Here is a 16,170-nt window from a genome sequence, read left to right on the forward strand (position 1 = left end):
TTTAAATTTAAAATTAAACCAAATGATTTTATATTTATCTATTAATTAAAAATTTAATTAATTTATTAAATCAATATGAGGATTATCCAATTAAATTAATCAAGATAATTTAATCCCAATGCTCTCCCCTAATTTTAGAAAAACATGGGAGGGATAAAACAAATTTTATAATGATCCAATTAATCTAATAAACAAATAATTACTAAAAATAAGAACATCCCTATCAAAACCCTAATTTTCGAAAAATACAAATCTTGGGGCGGAAGGTAAGGATTTCAATCCTTGCCATTTTCGAAATCTAAAGGGTTAAGGAAACCCTAATCTCCAAAATTGTAGGTCAAGGGAAGGGTTAAAACCCTTTCCAAATTTTCAAAACTTAGGGTTCAAGAAAACCCTAAAATCGAAAATCCCTAAGTCCAAAAGGGTTTAATTATCGTAAACCCTAATTGATCAAATTCAACAATAGTAATCCATTCAATAGAAAACAAGCCAAGGCTCTGATACCACTGATGGGTTTAGAGCATAACAAACAAAAACCTATGTGTGCATGCAACCCTAATTCTTGATTTATGTTTTCTCTAACTGAACTTACAATTTTTTGAACATCAAATGGAAAACCCTAAGAGTACTAGTACATATTCGAAATCACTAAGTAGGGTTAAGAAAACATACCTTAATTGTTATATAGCAATAACAATACAAATCCTTGGTGTTGTTAAAGCTTCAAGAGCAAGCACAACAAGTGTCGTGTCTCTAGTAAATCACACCCAACACAAGAAATAGGATGAGAGAGGAGATATGAGAAGAGACTTAAGAATTTCGACTATTTTTTTTATGGTTGCAAGTGGCCGGAAATCCTAAGGGGTAGAGGTCTATTTATAGTGCAACTAGGATGTCCTAGATAACCCTAATTTTAATATAATATTAATATTTCAAATTGGTAATTATCCAATTCCTTATTTATCCACATGGGATAATCTAAAAACCCTAGCTTATCGATATAGAAACCGTCCTCATCCTTCCCTACAAAGGTTTTGGAAACTCTTGCTCAACTATTGCACAATTGCACTTTAGCCCATGCACTTTTAATTATATCTTTTAATCCTATAATTAATTCCAATTAATTTCTGATTAAATATTAACTAAATATTGCTATCTCTAATTATTATATTATTCTCATAATATATTAACAAATTTTTTATTTTAATTTATTAATCAAATAATAAATTCAACCTCTCTCTCCAAAAATCATATTGTGTAGTTGCTAGTTTTGAGGGCAACCCAAAAGGACTGTGCTACCATCATTCCAAGTATATATCAATTATAGTTATGAGCTTAGACACCTAATCCAATAGAAACGAGTACACTCGAACCTACATGGATCAACGGAAACATGTGAGTTTCTTAAAATTCTTAAATATAATAATCTTTTCATTATTTCGGCTAAAAACTTTACTATTTAGATTGGTAAGATATGTTGTAATCTTTATGTTTTATTATGCTAGTGTTTTATCCTGCTCCTTTTTCATGACTGGTCTATTTAGTATGCAAAACTGACGGGGTATGGTATATAAGCTCATGTAGTGATAAAAAATTGGACTTAATTGTATTTTGTTATAAATGTTCATCTAATGTCACCATATTTTGTAATCTATACTTATAAGCACATATTACAGCTTCCTTTTTATCCAAAAATGTGGGACTTATGAAATACGACTTGATTATCATGTCATGAATACAACATCCAACTGTTAATTATTATTTTTTGTCATTTTACCTGCTTATTTGAAAATTTCAAATCGGTCATATTTTTATTCGATGTTTTTATCATAATAAAATATGTTTGCATGTGGTAAGGTTCTCTTAGAAGGAAACCATGTGTTATGCATGCTCTCTATCCCTGTTGATAAAACTTACCTGAAGATATGGAAATATGGGAAGTGTGAATTTGGTAATCACATGTTTCTCATTTAAAAAATTATCCCTATTACTACAATGTCCCTCCCTCAATAACTATATGTACTGATTATCGAATTGAATGAACAAATAAGTGTTAGGGACAATATTTTAGCTATTTTTTCTTTAAAATTTTTTAATTGTAATTCATTATGATCATATCTATCAAGATTTTAAACTTTTTCCAAAAAGTTGATGTTTCATGTGATTGTGCTTCTTTAATAAAATACAAAAGAAAGTTATTATTAACAACAATGCTGAAAATGATGCAATTCATAAGCCTTTTCAACTCAAGCTCTAGTTAGTAAGTCTTCAGTTAAGTTTTTGTATAGGACGTGCTTTTACCAATTATGCAACACTTTTTGCAAGAGAAAACTACTTTTAAGTCTTTAGTGTCTTCTAACTGACTTATAAATTAAGTATTAATCAATATTACACTACAATGGTTGGGTTTTTAGTACATCTATATTTGAAAGTTAGAGTGATATTTATACATTTTATGACTTCTGTAAGATCACACTTAATGCTCTAATGATTCAAACACTACATGTTGACCACCAACGCCAGCTTCAGTATAATCAGCGTCAGCGTGAACTTAATGATATTGGTGATTATATTTATATTAGGAAGTTATATGTTGTGTGTGTGTGTGTGTGTGTATATATATATATATATATATAATAAATGTCTGGTTCGTAATCTTAGTGAGTAGGATCAGACCATTACTTAGATTAGTATGCATCCCCTAAATAGTGGGACATTCGTTATTGTAATCGTATATAATGTACTGTTAGGGTAAAACGTTAATAGAGCTTGGTGTCGTCTTTGTGACCTCATTTTCTTTCTGAGAACCCTCTTACTTAGTGAAAGTATCCTTGTGATCATACGTGTTCTCTTGTTTTCTGTTTAATCTTTGCTTTATTTGTTTGTTCTTTGTTATTCACACTTGAGTGTATTCGATCGATACAAACCTTCAATTGACATTAGAGCAGGTTTACAATACATTCAAGTTATCATTTCTTCCATTAATTATCCCAATTCGCCTGCCTCAAACAACATCCCTTCTTTTGATGAACACAACTTTGTAATATGGAAATCAAAGGCTATGGTTGTTGTAACGCCCCAAATTTCAACCCAATTTTTTCGATTAAAACTTTAAGTATTTATTAAATTCAAAACTGCAAGATCTTAAAACATTATCAGAGTATCATTAAAAGTTATCATGTACACAAGTCCCCCATTGATGCGATGCAATCGAGTCGTGCCCCTCCTTTAATATAATAAAACCTGAAACATATAAACCACAAATCGTAAGCACAAAATTTTGTGAGTTCCCCAAAATATGTAACGTCCCAAAAATACGACCCGAATTTTTTCATTTTTAGATTAATAAAAACAACAACCCAAAACAATGTTACAAAACCAAGATTATCAAATGTATCGATACATCATCAATATCAGAGTAAATCACAAAGATACGGAAATGAGTGGTGTGTGCTGTGCAATCATCTCAAGCTCTTCCCTTTGGAATTGGAAGTACTTTAAACATACAATGAAAACCGTTCGCACAAACCTTAGTGAGTTCCCCAAGATACCACATACCATACATAATAAACACATAATGAGCCCTGCCCGTCATCGGGCCCCGCTCGGTATACAGATCTGTCAGTCATCAGGCCCCGCTCGGTATACATATAAAACATATAAACATATAAACACATAACACATGCAATAATCACAATGATACATAGCATACAGAAAGGTCAACGGGCCCCACCCAGTAAGCATACGAGCACATAACATATGCAAGAGTCATGCAAACGTCTAGGATCCTAACATAACAAGACCATGGGCCAGCGTTGGTGCCTTCGAATCGTGAAACACAATGAGGAAACTCACCTTGCACTATTGAATCTCACAGAAAAAATCTTTGGCCGCTGGCTCGCTAAAATCCACGCGCTATCAATCACAAAATAACCATCCAATCAATAATTGGATCCCAACTCACACAAAGATTCTAAACTAGGGTAAAATACCTTTTTACCCTTTACCTAACTTGGCCCAAAGCTTAGGCCCAATCCAGTTTTCCAAAAGCCTAAATTCCAAAAAAATCACCTCAAGCCCAATTATGGCCTAGTTTTCCAAATTGTGCGCAAATCTCTTTCATGGGCCTTTGCCAAGCGGACCCAAAACAAGCATCAACCCAAAAACCTAATGTCTCAACAAGGCCCTAAACATCTAAATCTAAACATGGCCCAAAGCCCGAGCGTCCGAAGCCTAACCTACTGAGTATGCGGGGCGTACTCAACAGGTACTTACAGTGTAATCGCTTTAAGGCTTGTACGCTAAGAGTACCTACTTGTACACCCAACGTAATCCCCTATTTGGCTAACTTCCATTTTTCCAGCTCTTAAATGATTATGCCCTCAATCCAAACTCAGATCTGACTTCCTTAAGATGGTTTATAACGTAAAGTTTCCAACTTTAAGTGCATGCATGGCTTAATGAGCTTAATAAATGACTTAATGCATGCATGCATGAGAAAATAACACCATAAATTTTTCTCCTTTAAGCTTAAGGAACCCTCCAAACATCCAGATCTACAAGATTTAGCTTCTAAAACGGTCTAAACTCATCAAGACCAACCAAAAGGGAGTAAAATGGCCATAAACAAGTCCAAAAGAAGATCCATAAGAGAGCTTGTCAATATAATATCTTTATACCTCAAATGAATTGCAAAACGAGTGATGATTCTGGATCTCTAAGCTTCACACTAACTTTCAAAATGAGCAAATAAGCACCAACTTTTCTTCTCAAAGCTCAAAACACAAATTGATGGCTAAAGGACGAAATTTAGGGTTTAAGAGGCCTGGAGGCTAGAAAAGAGGCTAACCCAATGGACTTAAGGAGTTTATATAACAACACCCTAAAATTACGGTTTCATAAAACCCTCGTACGCCCAACATACGAGGCTCGACTCTGCGATTAGACTTCCCCCTTAGTACGCTAAGCGTACCATGTGGTACTGCCTGTGTACTAGCTTCTCAGCTAGTATGCTAAGGGTACCCTATGGTACGCCCCACGTACTAACCTCAGCGACCAAATTGCAAAATTTTAAATAAAAAGGGCTAAAAGGAAACATACCAATTCAAATGTTACAAAATACCACACACAGCACAGCACAAATAAACAGCTCTGGGTTATCAACAACCTTGGGAACTATCGACAGTCCCAGTGGGCTAACAGCACGCCCGATGGGATATCAGCAACCCTGGAGACTATCTGCAGTCTCAGCCACACATAAAAAAATAACACAATAATAACAGCTAGACCCAACTGGTCGCCTTAGATACAACTATTCGACTACACAAGCTCATATAAAAATGGAAGAGTCACAATGTCACACCCCCAAACCAAGGATGGCGGAAACGTCCGGGGGAGGAGGACTTCATGTACAGTATCACAACAACGTGTATAATAGTGCTCAAAGTAAATACAACCATCATAAATATAATTGAAAAAGTTACACCAGGGTATATGTTTACATGTTTCAAAATCAATTACATTATGATGACAAAAATAAATTGTTGACGTTATAACGTCCCATCCTCAAAGCGCTGAAGTTTTCCTGTTTCACTGACTTCCTGAGAATACAAGTAGTTTTGAAAGAGTGTCAACAATTAAGTTGGTGAGTTCATAAGAGTTTTGTTTGAAGTAGAAACCATTTTCCTTGTAAAATCGATAGAATTTGATTTCCATAAAATCCAATATTTTCTAAGTTAAGTATGAACAGAATATTTCTATATGATGCGTTAATGAACCCTAGAATGACCCGTAGATTTCCCCTATAATCGTCCAGCGTATATAAGTTATATAAGATTTAAGTTAGATAAACGTTGAATATAGTGGGTCTGCCCTAGGTCCACAACCCAACGAGGAACAAGAGATGAGGCAGGCACCACCAATTCTAAGCCAATCCAGACTAAATTCTTGTATGACTCAAGCATATACGCTCAACGATTATAGTTGAAGTCTAACAATGCGAAAATTTAATGTGGACTTAAATCCAAAAACCGGAACCAAACCCTAGTGTAGTGTATGAAATAGTAATAGTGACTGTGAACATAAACTATACATATCATAGTTCATCGGATAGTGATAGTGACTAGTGAACATGAACTATGCATATTATAGTTTACCAAAAGTGATGGTGATGGTGAATATAACCTATACATATCATAGTTCATCAAATAGTGATAGTGACTAGTGAACATGAACTATGCATATTATAGTTTACCAAAAGTGGTGGTGATGGTGAATATAACCTATACATATCATAGTTCATCAAATAGTGATAGTGACTAGTGAACATGAACTATGCATATTATAGTTTACCAAAAGTGGTGGTGATGGTGAATTCCTTTCTTGTAATTAAGTTCATAGGGTAGATGAAACATAAACTATACCTATTATAGTTTATCACTTTGTTTGTAATATATATATGCCATAATTATACCGATTATAACTAGCGTGTTCGTTTGTGGGGGTATAATGGCTTAACTATACTTATTATAGTTTATCATAATTATCCATAGTGGTAATAACTCTTTTGTATGTGTAAAACCTTTAATCATGTGTTTGTTATGTAAAATAACCCTAAACTATACCTATTATAGTTTATTAATTATTTGTGTGCGTAGTAAGCATAAGCCTTACTTGTCATAATTTACCAATGTTTATATTTTAATGGATATAGCCTTGTAATATCATTTATATATTTGCCATACTTGTGGAGGTAAAAATCCATTTGTTTTCTGATGTATGTCTATATAAGAATACAAAATTGTCATATATTGCAACAACACATAATCACATAATGATGTATACCTTGCTCAACATGTTACAAGGTGAAATGAAATTTATAATGTTTTTCTGTTAATAACGTTTTCTGTAACTGTTATTGGAAAATTTGTAGAAAAATCATAAGATGTCCAAATCAAGTTCTGTAACTTCTGAGAGTTTGGAGAATGAGTCTAGTTTGTTCATAATTTTTATTATAATTTTTAATGACCTTTTACTTGTGTGAAAAAATCCATAATCATAGACTGGTCCGAATTGATGTTTGAAATGATAGGCAGTTTTGTAAAAATCACCATAAATTGTAGAAAAATCGTATGGAGATGTGCAAGTATTCATTTTAAAGCTAAGAAGTGGAACTACATGCACCTAAAACAGTTTTGAAAACTAAAATGTTTAAGATGTCCAAAACAGTCCGTGAATGGAGTTGAACTTTTCTGATGAAGGCTGTTAGAAAAGTTTAGTTATGTTCTTGGTGTTTTATCTTGTATCCCCCCCCCCCCCCCCCCCTAAAAACTTGAGAAAACATGAAAATGTAGGGGTATGAACTCACCTTAAGTGTTTTCAGTAGATGATTGTTGAAGAATGGAGGTGTTTAACTCAAGAACACTTGGAGATGCCTTGAAGATTTTTGAGAATCTAGCATCATAGTTATGGAGTTTGTATAAGCTATCAATGATTTGAGTAGAATGAAGTGTAAAAATCACAAGGAGGATGAATTACACTTACCAAGAGTGGAAGAACACTTGATGATCAGCCTTGGGATCTTGAATTAGAGAGAAAAGTTGGAGAGAAAAGTTGGAGTTGGATCTTTGGTGGAATGAGAGTGATTGAAAGAAAATGAGGAGAGAGGTTGAGTGACCAGCCCTAAAAACGTGGGGATGGCTTGTGAGAGGGGTAAAAAGTACAAGGAAGTGACAAGGTATGGTGGGGAGGAGTGTGGGTTAATCATGGAGTGGGTATGGGGTTGCTTGTGTCATAAAATAAGGTAAAGTCAACACTCTACCTTTGTACTTTACCTACTCTCTTTTGGATAAGGTTTTATCCTTAAAATGTGATTAAATCATTACTTTAGGGGTCTTATATGTTAAAATAAAGTTTTGGGTGAAAATCCCGTGTTAAAACAATTAAAAACGGGCTTAAAACGCGAATTTAATCGAAAACCGGGAGAAAAAGGCTTCCCAGCGAGGCCTCTCGGTCCTAGGTCGAGGTTCGGTCCCTAGGCCGAGGTTCGATCAGGATGGTGCTGATTCGGAAGCGAGAGGCTGAGCCAGAAGAAGGAACGAGGGCGATGGGCTCGGTCCGAAGGTCAGAAGGGAAGGTTCGGTCCTTGGTCCTCAGAAGAGAAGGTTCGGTAGCCATTAGAAGATAAGAGGTCAAAACCGAAAGGTGCCGAACGTTCGGGTTCGGTTGAGCAGCCTTCGGCTCAGAAGGGTTCGGTTCCTAAGAGGGGTTTCGGTTCCTAAGAGGGGTTCGGTTTCGGTTCCTAAGAGGGGTTTCGGTTCCTAAGAGGGGTTTCGGTTCCTTAGGTCCGTTTTTCGCGTAGACTTCCGTTTTTGGGCTATTTTCGCCAAATTCGAGGGTCAGAATGCCCCGAGTGATTATAGAAAGTTGGGAGAGATTTCGAGAGAGATTTGAGAGAGATTCCACATACTCAGAGAGATTTGGGAGAGATTTGACATTCTTGGAGAGATTTCACATACAAAGAGATATTTGGGAGAGATTTCACATACTTAGAGAGATTTGGGAGAGATTTGACATTCTTGGAGAGATTTCACATACAGAGAGATATTTGGGAGAGATTTCACATACTTAGAGAGATTTGGGAGAGATTTGACATTCTTGGAGAGATTTCACATACCGAGAGATATTTGGGAGAGATTTCACATACTTAGAGAGATTTGGGAGAGATTTGACATTCTTGGAGAGATTTCACATACAGAGAGATATTTGGGAGAGATTTCACATACTTAGAGAGATTTAGGAGAGATTTGACATTCTTGGAGAGATTTCTCATACAAAGAGATAGAGTGAAAACGATTGAGAGCGGTTTCGTGTGTGATGAATGTGAGTGTCTGGCTTCGCAATGCAAGGTCCGTAAGCCCCGTTAAGCCTTGTTTAAGGATCTTGCATACTCCCGATGAGTATGCAACATTGTTTTATCGCTTTGGCTCGCCACGTACCACGGTTTTAGGTTAAGGAGATCTAGATGTACGCACTTTTTGATTTATGATCTCTCATTAGAATAGAGAGTTGTTTAGAAATTACATAACGTAAACTCTAGTACCTACGGGCAAATTAAGTTGACCGGTTTGACTTGTTGACTTTATTTGACTTTGAACTGACCAGAATTTGACGGTTGTCACACACAAAGACAGCTAGCATCCTATATACATAATTTAGTGAGTCAACATTGGTGCCTTCGACTCACGAGCACCAGGAGAAGACTCACCTGAATTGAAGAACTCTAAAACACTACAGCACGATCACTTTTCTGCACCGCTCGCACCTGGGAATCTTCTAATACCAGAACCATATAACATCTTAATTAATAACCTCAAACTCTCAAGTTTGACACAAGGTCAAACTTGGTCAAAAAGTCAATGGTCAACAGAATTCAAACTCAACAAATCAACTTTAGACTGAGTACGCCCAACGTATGCATGGCGTACTCACCATCCAGAATCGAGAACCCATATAAGTACGCACAACATACTTGAAGGTATGCCCAACGTACTCAGCCAAAAGGCACTTCCATTAAGTTCTTAATCTCTTAAGTCCTTTCATCCAACACTTAGATCTAGTCCCACAACATCATTCTAAGTCATAAAGTTTTCACTTTATGACTTTCCATGTCTAGAAAAGGGCGAAAAGCCAAAACCTTACCTTATTAATCCATTAAGACATCATGACACTTTCATGGAAGGTATACAAGGATCAAGATCACATTTTTATGGATCCTAAAAGCTCCATAATGGATAAAGTTTCCAACTTTATCCATTAGAATGGTCCAAACCACCAAGATCTATCCTTTAAGCATCAAAGGGACCAAAAGTGAATCGTTTTCAACTTAATCAATTAAGTCCAAGTCTCCAACCTTCAGATCTGAATCACAATGAGGTTTAGATGGATAAAGTTTCCAACTTTATCCATAATAAGCTCACAAACGTTCAAGATCTAAAATTTATGCACTAAAATGACCAAAAGCTCATAACATCCAAAACTAGCTAGATCTAACAAATGCATCATCAAGATTCAAACTTTATTCCTCTAGAAGATAGATTAAGGTGAATAAAGTCCAAATCTACAAACTCCAGTGCAAACAACAATTCTCCAAGAAGTTACTTCTTCTACAAGGTGCACCATGCATACTCCAAAGCACTCAAAAACACATTCTTTTAGCTCACAAGGCTCAACTAGGGTTAGGGTTTCATGGAAGAGGTGTTGGAGAGGTGAAGGTTGAGAATGGAATGGTTTTGGGGGAGTTTAGGAGCTTAAATAGGGTTCAAACCACGAAAATATGGTTTGGAAACTGATTGCATACGTCCTGCATACTCCTGGTATGCCCAGCGTACTCAGGATGCTTAGTACGCCCAATGTACTCCACTTTCCCAATGTACTCAGCATAACCCAAAACTGTCCAAACTTCAAACGGTCATAACTTCTTCGTTCCAACTCCGATTTCGACGATCTTTATGTCCATAAAAAGGTATTTAGGAGCTCTAGAACCCTATCTAATTATTTCTGACTTAAAACACATCGAAATAAAATCCATAATTCATAAAAGAAGTCTAAAACAGTACTTTCCCATTTACCCTTTGACTCCAAAGCACAAACCGAACTCTTGGATCACACAATCTACAATACCCACATCCAAATAGGTCTAAACCTTTCGTTACTAAAGCCCAAATCCGTATGATACTTGATCTTCGGGTCATGGCCCCGAATTGTGAAATGAAACGAAATAGGGTATTACAATTTTTCTTCAAACCATGGATTTTTATATGCTTAATATCATTGACAAAAGTCCACACGTTCCTATGTATCAACCTACAATTAACAATGCTCATGTTGGTCCCTTGAAACAAAATCCAAAAGGCTAGTTATGATGATGATGACAGGAGACTTATCAGTCTTGATGTGAAAGCAAGGGCAACCATAGGAAACTCTCTTCCTTATCATGTGTATCATCTTGTTCAGAACTGTGAGTCGACTCAAGAGATGATAGAGGCGCTGACCGTGGCTTAGGAAGGTACTATGGAAGTTCAAGCAACAACCATCATCAATCGCAATCGGAGATATGAGTATTTCTTTGCTCTGCATGGTGAATCTCTAACTCGAACCTTTAACAGGTTTAATTGTTTGGTGAATGATATGGATATGTTGGGGGTATTCAAGCATTCCTCTTAGTTGGTTTTAAAATTCTTGGAATCCCTTGGGAAAATCTAGGAACATCTCGTTGATGTCCTTAAGAATAGTGAAAACATAAACCTCATGGATCTGACCTCTTCGTTTGGATATCTACGAAACTATGAAGAAATTAAAGCTCTTCGTAACGACACCATTAATGACTCCGACACAGAAAAGTTTGTAGTCATGGTCTCCATAAAAGAAGTAATCAATCTCATCTACGACTCTAATGACTCTAAAGGGTGTAGTAAGTAATGATGAATTAACAGACGAACTGGTCACTAGTGTTACACTTATTATGAAATGCTATGAAGAAAGCAGATCTAATGGAGTCAGAAGAGTTTAGTCCATGGGAGGTAGTTCAACGAGACCGCACAACTCAGAGAAAAGGAATTCAAGTAGTTATTTTAACCGTGGAAGCCCTGACCATTTTTCCATGGACTGTAAAGAAAAGAAAGAATCTCAAATCTTGGAGAATTATGAAGTCTTGTACAAGAAGTTGCTAGTTCACATGAAGAAGGAGAACATTTGTCTACCAAAAAGCCTTTATTGCAAAGCATGAGAAATTTGAAGAATGGGTTGAATAAAAAGAGACATATGAAGAAGAAGGACTAAATGTTAAAGGCCTTGTGGCTTTTGTGAATGATACCCATGATAGCCATTCCATCAGGTGTGGCACTGATACTCTTCAAGTTGTCAACAAATCAAATATGAAAAGTTGGAATGTCTCTTATACTCGTCAGGGTCTGGAGCATACTTAGTACCTAGAAAGTGGATGCTTTGGACACATTACTGATCTCAAGTTCCTCTTGACATATTTAGTGGAGAAAGATGGTCACATCGTAGCTTTTAGGGATAGTAGTGAAGGATTGGTCAAGGGTGTTGGTAAAATAAAATGCAATTCACTCGAGCTGAAGAATGTGTTATATGTCAAGGTCCTTCAAAACAATCTCATTTCTATCATGCAACTATATGATGCTGGTTATAAATTCCTTTTCGAATGAATGAAGGAATGGTCATCGACTCAAAGAACATAATTGTGATCACTACATTCAGGGAATATAACATTTACATGCTTTATTATATTTGTGTTGGAGAACGCTGCTTTACGACTTTAGATTAGTTTTTGCTATCTTAAATTTCTGGACATATGTTACTGATTTTTTTTTATATTATAGAACTTTTTGTGCTTCAAAACGTTCTTTCTACTAAAGTAGTATACATTTTACATTGCTCTACTAATATTGCTCCTCGTCTCTTTTATCACGGATCACAATGTATGGAACCTTCGAGTTTTGTATTGGTGACTTTCAAAACTCGAAGGTTACAAAGATTGGATCCCATTAACTCATTGATTAAAAAGAATGGTTCTTTTTCTTCCCTTGTTCTTGGTGAACATGAAGCTTTGAATCTGTCTGCGATACTTCAATGATTAATAGCATCTTCTCTCCTTAATTGTGTAAATTGTGTTTTATGTTGATACATCTGATATTGCCTATGTATTATTTTATATACGGTAATGAAGGGTAGATATGTTGGAAATAAGAAATTCATTTATGGATCTTCAATTCAAAAGATCTACAAAATTGGGTCTTTACTTCATTTCTAAAAAAGCTGCCCAAATTTCGCTTTTAGAAAACTTCCTTGGTTGACTAACTCTTTTGTTTTATTCTCTTATGGCTATTTTATTTCTTATTATTTTATTATCTTGTACCATATTAAATGAATTGATGGTGATTTCTAAATTCTAGATTGAAACTTAACTTCATGATATAGAAGATAAACCACTTCTTGTTGATAAGTTTACATTGTTTATGATTCACGTTGGTTCCACTTGAGTGTGATTGAAACATTCCATTCTCTCTTCAAATTCTTCTAGCTAAAACTTAACGATTCGCAATGATATACCAAACACTGCTAAAAGTTCGAAAGTATGTGCCGATGGTTAGTATATGTACCGTAGGTTATTACATGCACTAATCCCTTATTTCCCTTCTTAAACTCAATTTCCCGCTCACGAGCCTTCTCAATTATATCATTCAGGGCCTTGCCCTCGAGTAGCTCCAAACTCCCTGATATCATCCGTCAGGTCACATTCTTCTTTTTCAAGCGAGTCAATGAGACAACAATCTTGGAGAAATCCTAGTTGAATCTCCGATAATACCCCGTGAGACCCAAAAAGCTCCGAATCTCCGATGTTGTCCTCGGGACCTCCCAACGCATCACTACCTTAATCTTTCCCAGGACAACCGGGATCCCCTTTAGGTTGACGATATGCCCCAAAAACTGCACCTCCCTCAACCAAAACTCACATTTGGAGAACTTGTCATAAAGCCTATCTTCCCTCAGTGTCTCCATTACCTCACGCAAATGTTCCTTGTGCTGATCCTTGGTCTTGCAATAGACCAAAATATCATCAATTGAAACGATCATAGATTGGTCGAACATCGACCTGCAAACCTGGTTCATGAGGTCCATGAAACTTGTGGGTGCACTGGTGAGCCCAAAGGGCATCACCACTAACTCGTAATGACCATAATGAGTCATGATGGATGTATTCTGAATATCCTTATCCCTGACCATAATGGGTTCACTGGCTAAGAATTATTATGATAATGTAATAGTTAGGGTCAACAATTCTAACCTATTTTAAAGTAATGAAGAAGAATTATTTGAGTATTATGTGATTTATGTGATTTATGTGATTTATACGTGCTTATAACGATATAATAAAATAGGAATAAAATATGCGTCTAAAAAAAATTAGACCCAATATCTTTGAAGAAATTTGAAGTAGTCGAAACAAGTATTCCAGAGATATAAAGAACACTGAAATTCGACTTATAACAAAGAAGTTATGACCTGTCGAAGTTTTGCGATTAAACCGATACGGCTCCGCGTATCGTAAAAGTAAATTTTTGACGAAATACTTTTTAGCCTGTGCAATCTAAACAAAAGTCGTAGTAGACGTTAAACTGAGAGTGTGTATATAAAGAACGTCCAAATCTGACTTCGTTAGAGGAAGTTATGATTTTTCAAAGATTCAGCGTAACAATATACAACCCGGAAATCGAATTTTAGATCATTTGATTATTAGTCGACACAATCTAAATGAGAATTGAATACATCGTTAGTAGGATATCAACGATAGAAAGACAGTCAAAATCGGATGACGGATAACAAAGTTATGAATTTTTAACAGAATTTAAGTGTCTTACCTTGTTAAAATACAACTTTAAAAATTACATTGAAATTAGTCGACCGAGTCTAAACGAAAGTTGTAGATCAACTCGATACATGCGCGTGGATATAAAGAATGTCAAAAGAAAAGCTCGTATTCGGAAATTACAGATTTTAAAAGATAATTAATTATTGGATTAACCAACGAATAACACATGGCAAAATCTAGGCCACACCTTCTTCCCTACGACTTGGCACCTGATCATGACACATTGCCTCGTTACACCCAGCGTAGCTAGTGAGTACTGTGACAACCCGAAATTTTCATTTGTATAAACTCCACAATCAAGCACATCAAAAATTTGCCAAATTCATCTCAAAACATTTTTGGCCGGATTTAAGTCTGTTCGAGTATTTTATTTTATATTCGTCAAGCAAACAAAAATAAGGAAGTATACTTTAGAGTTTGTCGTATATCACGTTAGTCGCGAAACTCCAAAAGTTTGGAGTTTACGGACGTAACAATGGAGTTTACGGCCGTAAACCCCAAAGAGTATAAATATGACATTTAGTCATTTTTAGCTCATTTTTCACTTCCTAGCCCAAGAACACCCAAGATTCTCTCTCAAGTATCATATCACTCTTCTATCAAATCCGCCAAGATGTAAGTGTTTTTTTCCTAGATTCGTTCATATAACACTTAATCTAGTTTTTTTACACGATTTCATCCATGAAATCTTGTCTTTTTCATAGATCTTCAAGTGTTCATCAAGAACACCAAGAACACACACTAGTGTTCTAGTCCAAAATCGATCATTCAAGCTCCTAGATCGTAAGTGCACTTGCCCTAGCTTCTTGTGTGCTTAATATGAACTTGTTTACACTCAAAAATCATCAAAATCCCCATGTTCATATGTGTTTACAGTTTGGGGAGACCTCCCAAAAACCGTAAACACCTTCAAAGGGTGTTTAAGTGCCCTTAACACCTTCTATGGCTTGTATAAGTGACTAGAACCTTGCATGCATAAGATAGAACCACCAAAACACGAAAGAAATGGGCAAACATGAGTTTACGGCCGTAAAACCATGTGTTTACGACCGTAAACTCCCAAGGAGTGGTTAAAGGACCGCAAACTCAAAAGGAAGGTCATTTCGAGCCCCCATCACTTCCTAAGCCCTTAATTCGAGTCTAGCATAATTCCTTGAGTGGTTTAGGACCTTTGAGCACCAAATGGCACCACTTCCAAGAGTTTACAGCCGTAAACTCATGGGGGAAGTGGTCTAGAAACCGTAAACACCCCTAAGGGCCACCATTTGAGGAGTAAACTCCAATGTGAGGCCATAATCTCTTTATATGCAACCCTTGGTACTCCGAACACTTGTAGCAAAGTGTTTCATGCTTTAGGATGTCCTTACTTGCATAATTAGTTGTATTTCTTTAGGATGTTGGTACAAATAGTCAATGATTGAAGGTATTCCAAAAAAGGATTTGGTGCCTAAGATGGGACGAATAAGAGATCTTCTGATGGAAGAAGCTCACACGATGATGTACTCGATTCATCCAGGCAGCACTAAGATGTATAGGGATCTAAAACATTACTACTAGTGCCCAACGATGAAGCTCGATGTTGCAAACTATGTGGCAGAATGTGTAACATCTAAAAGAGTTAAAGCACAACATTAGAAGCCATATGAGAGTTCAGAACCTTTGCCTGTACCCATGGGTAAATGGGAAGACATCACCATGTATTTTGTGACTAAACTACC

This window comes from Lactuca serriola, chromosome 3 (assembly GCF_051521515.1).
Source record: "Lactuca serriola cultivar US96UC23 chromosome 3, Lser_US96UC23_V15, whole genome shotgun sequence".
Taxonomy (NCBI): Eukaryota; Viridiplantae; Streptophyta; class Magnoliopsida; order Asterales; family Asteraceae; genus Lactuca; species Lactuca serriola.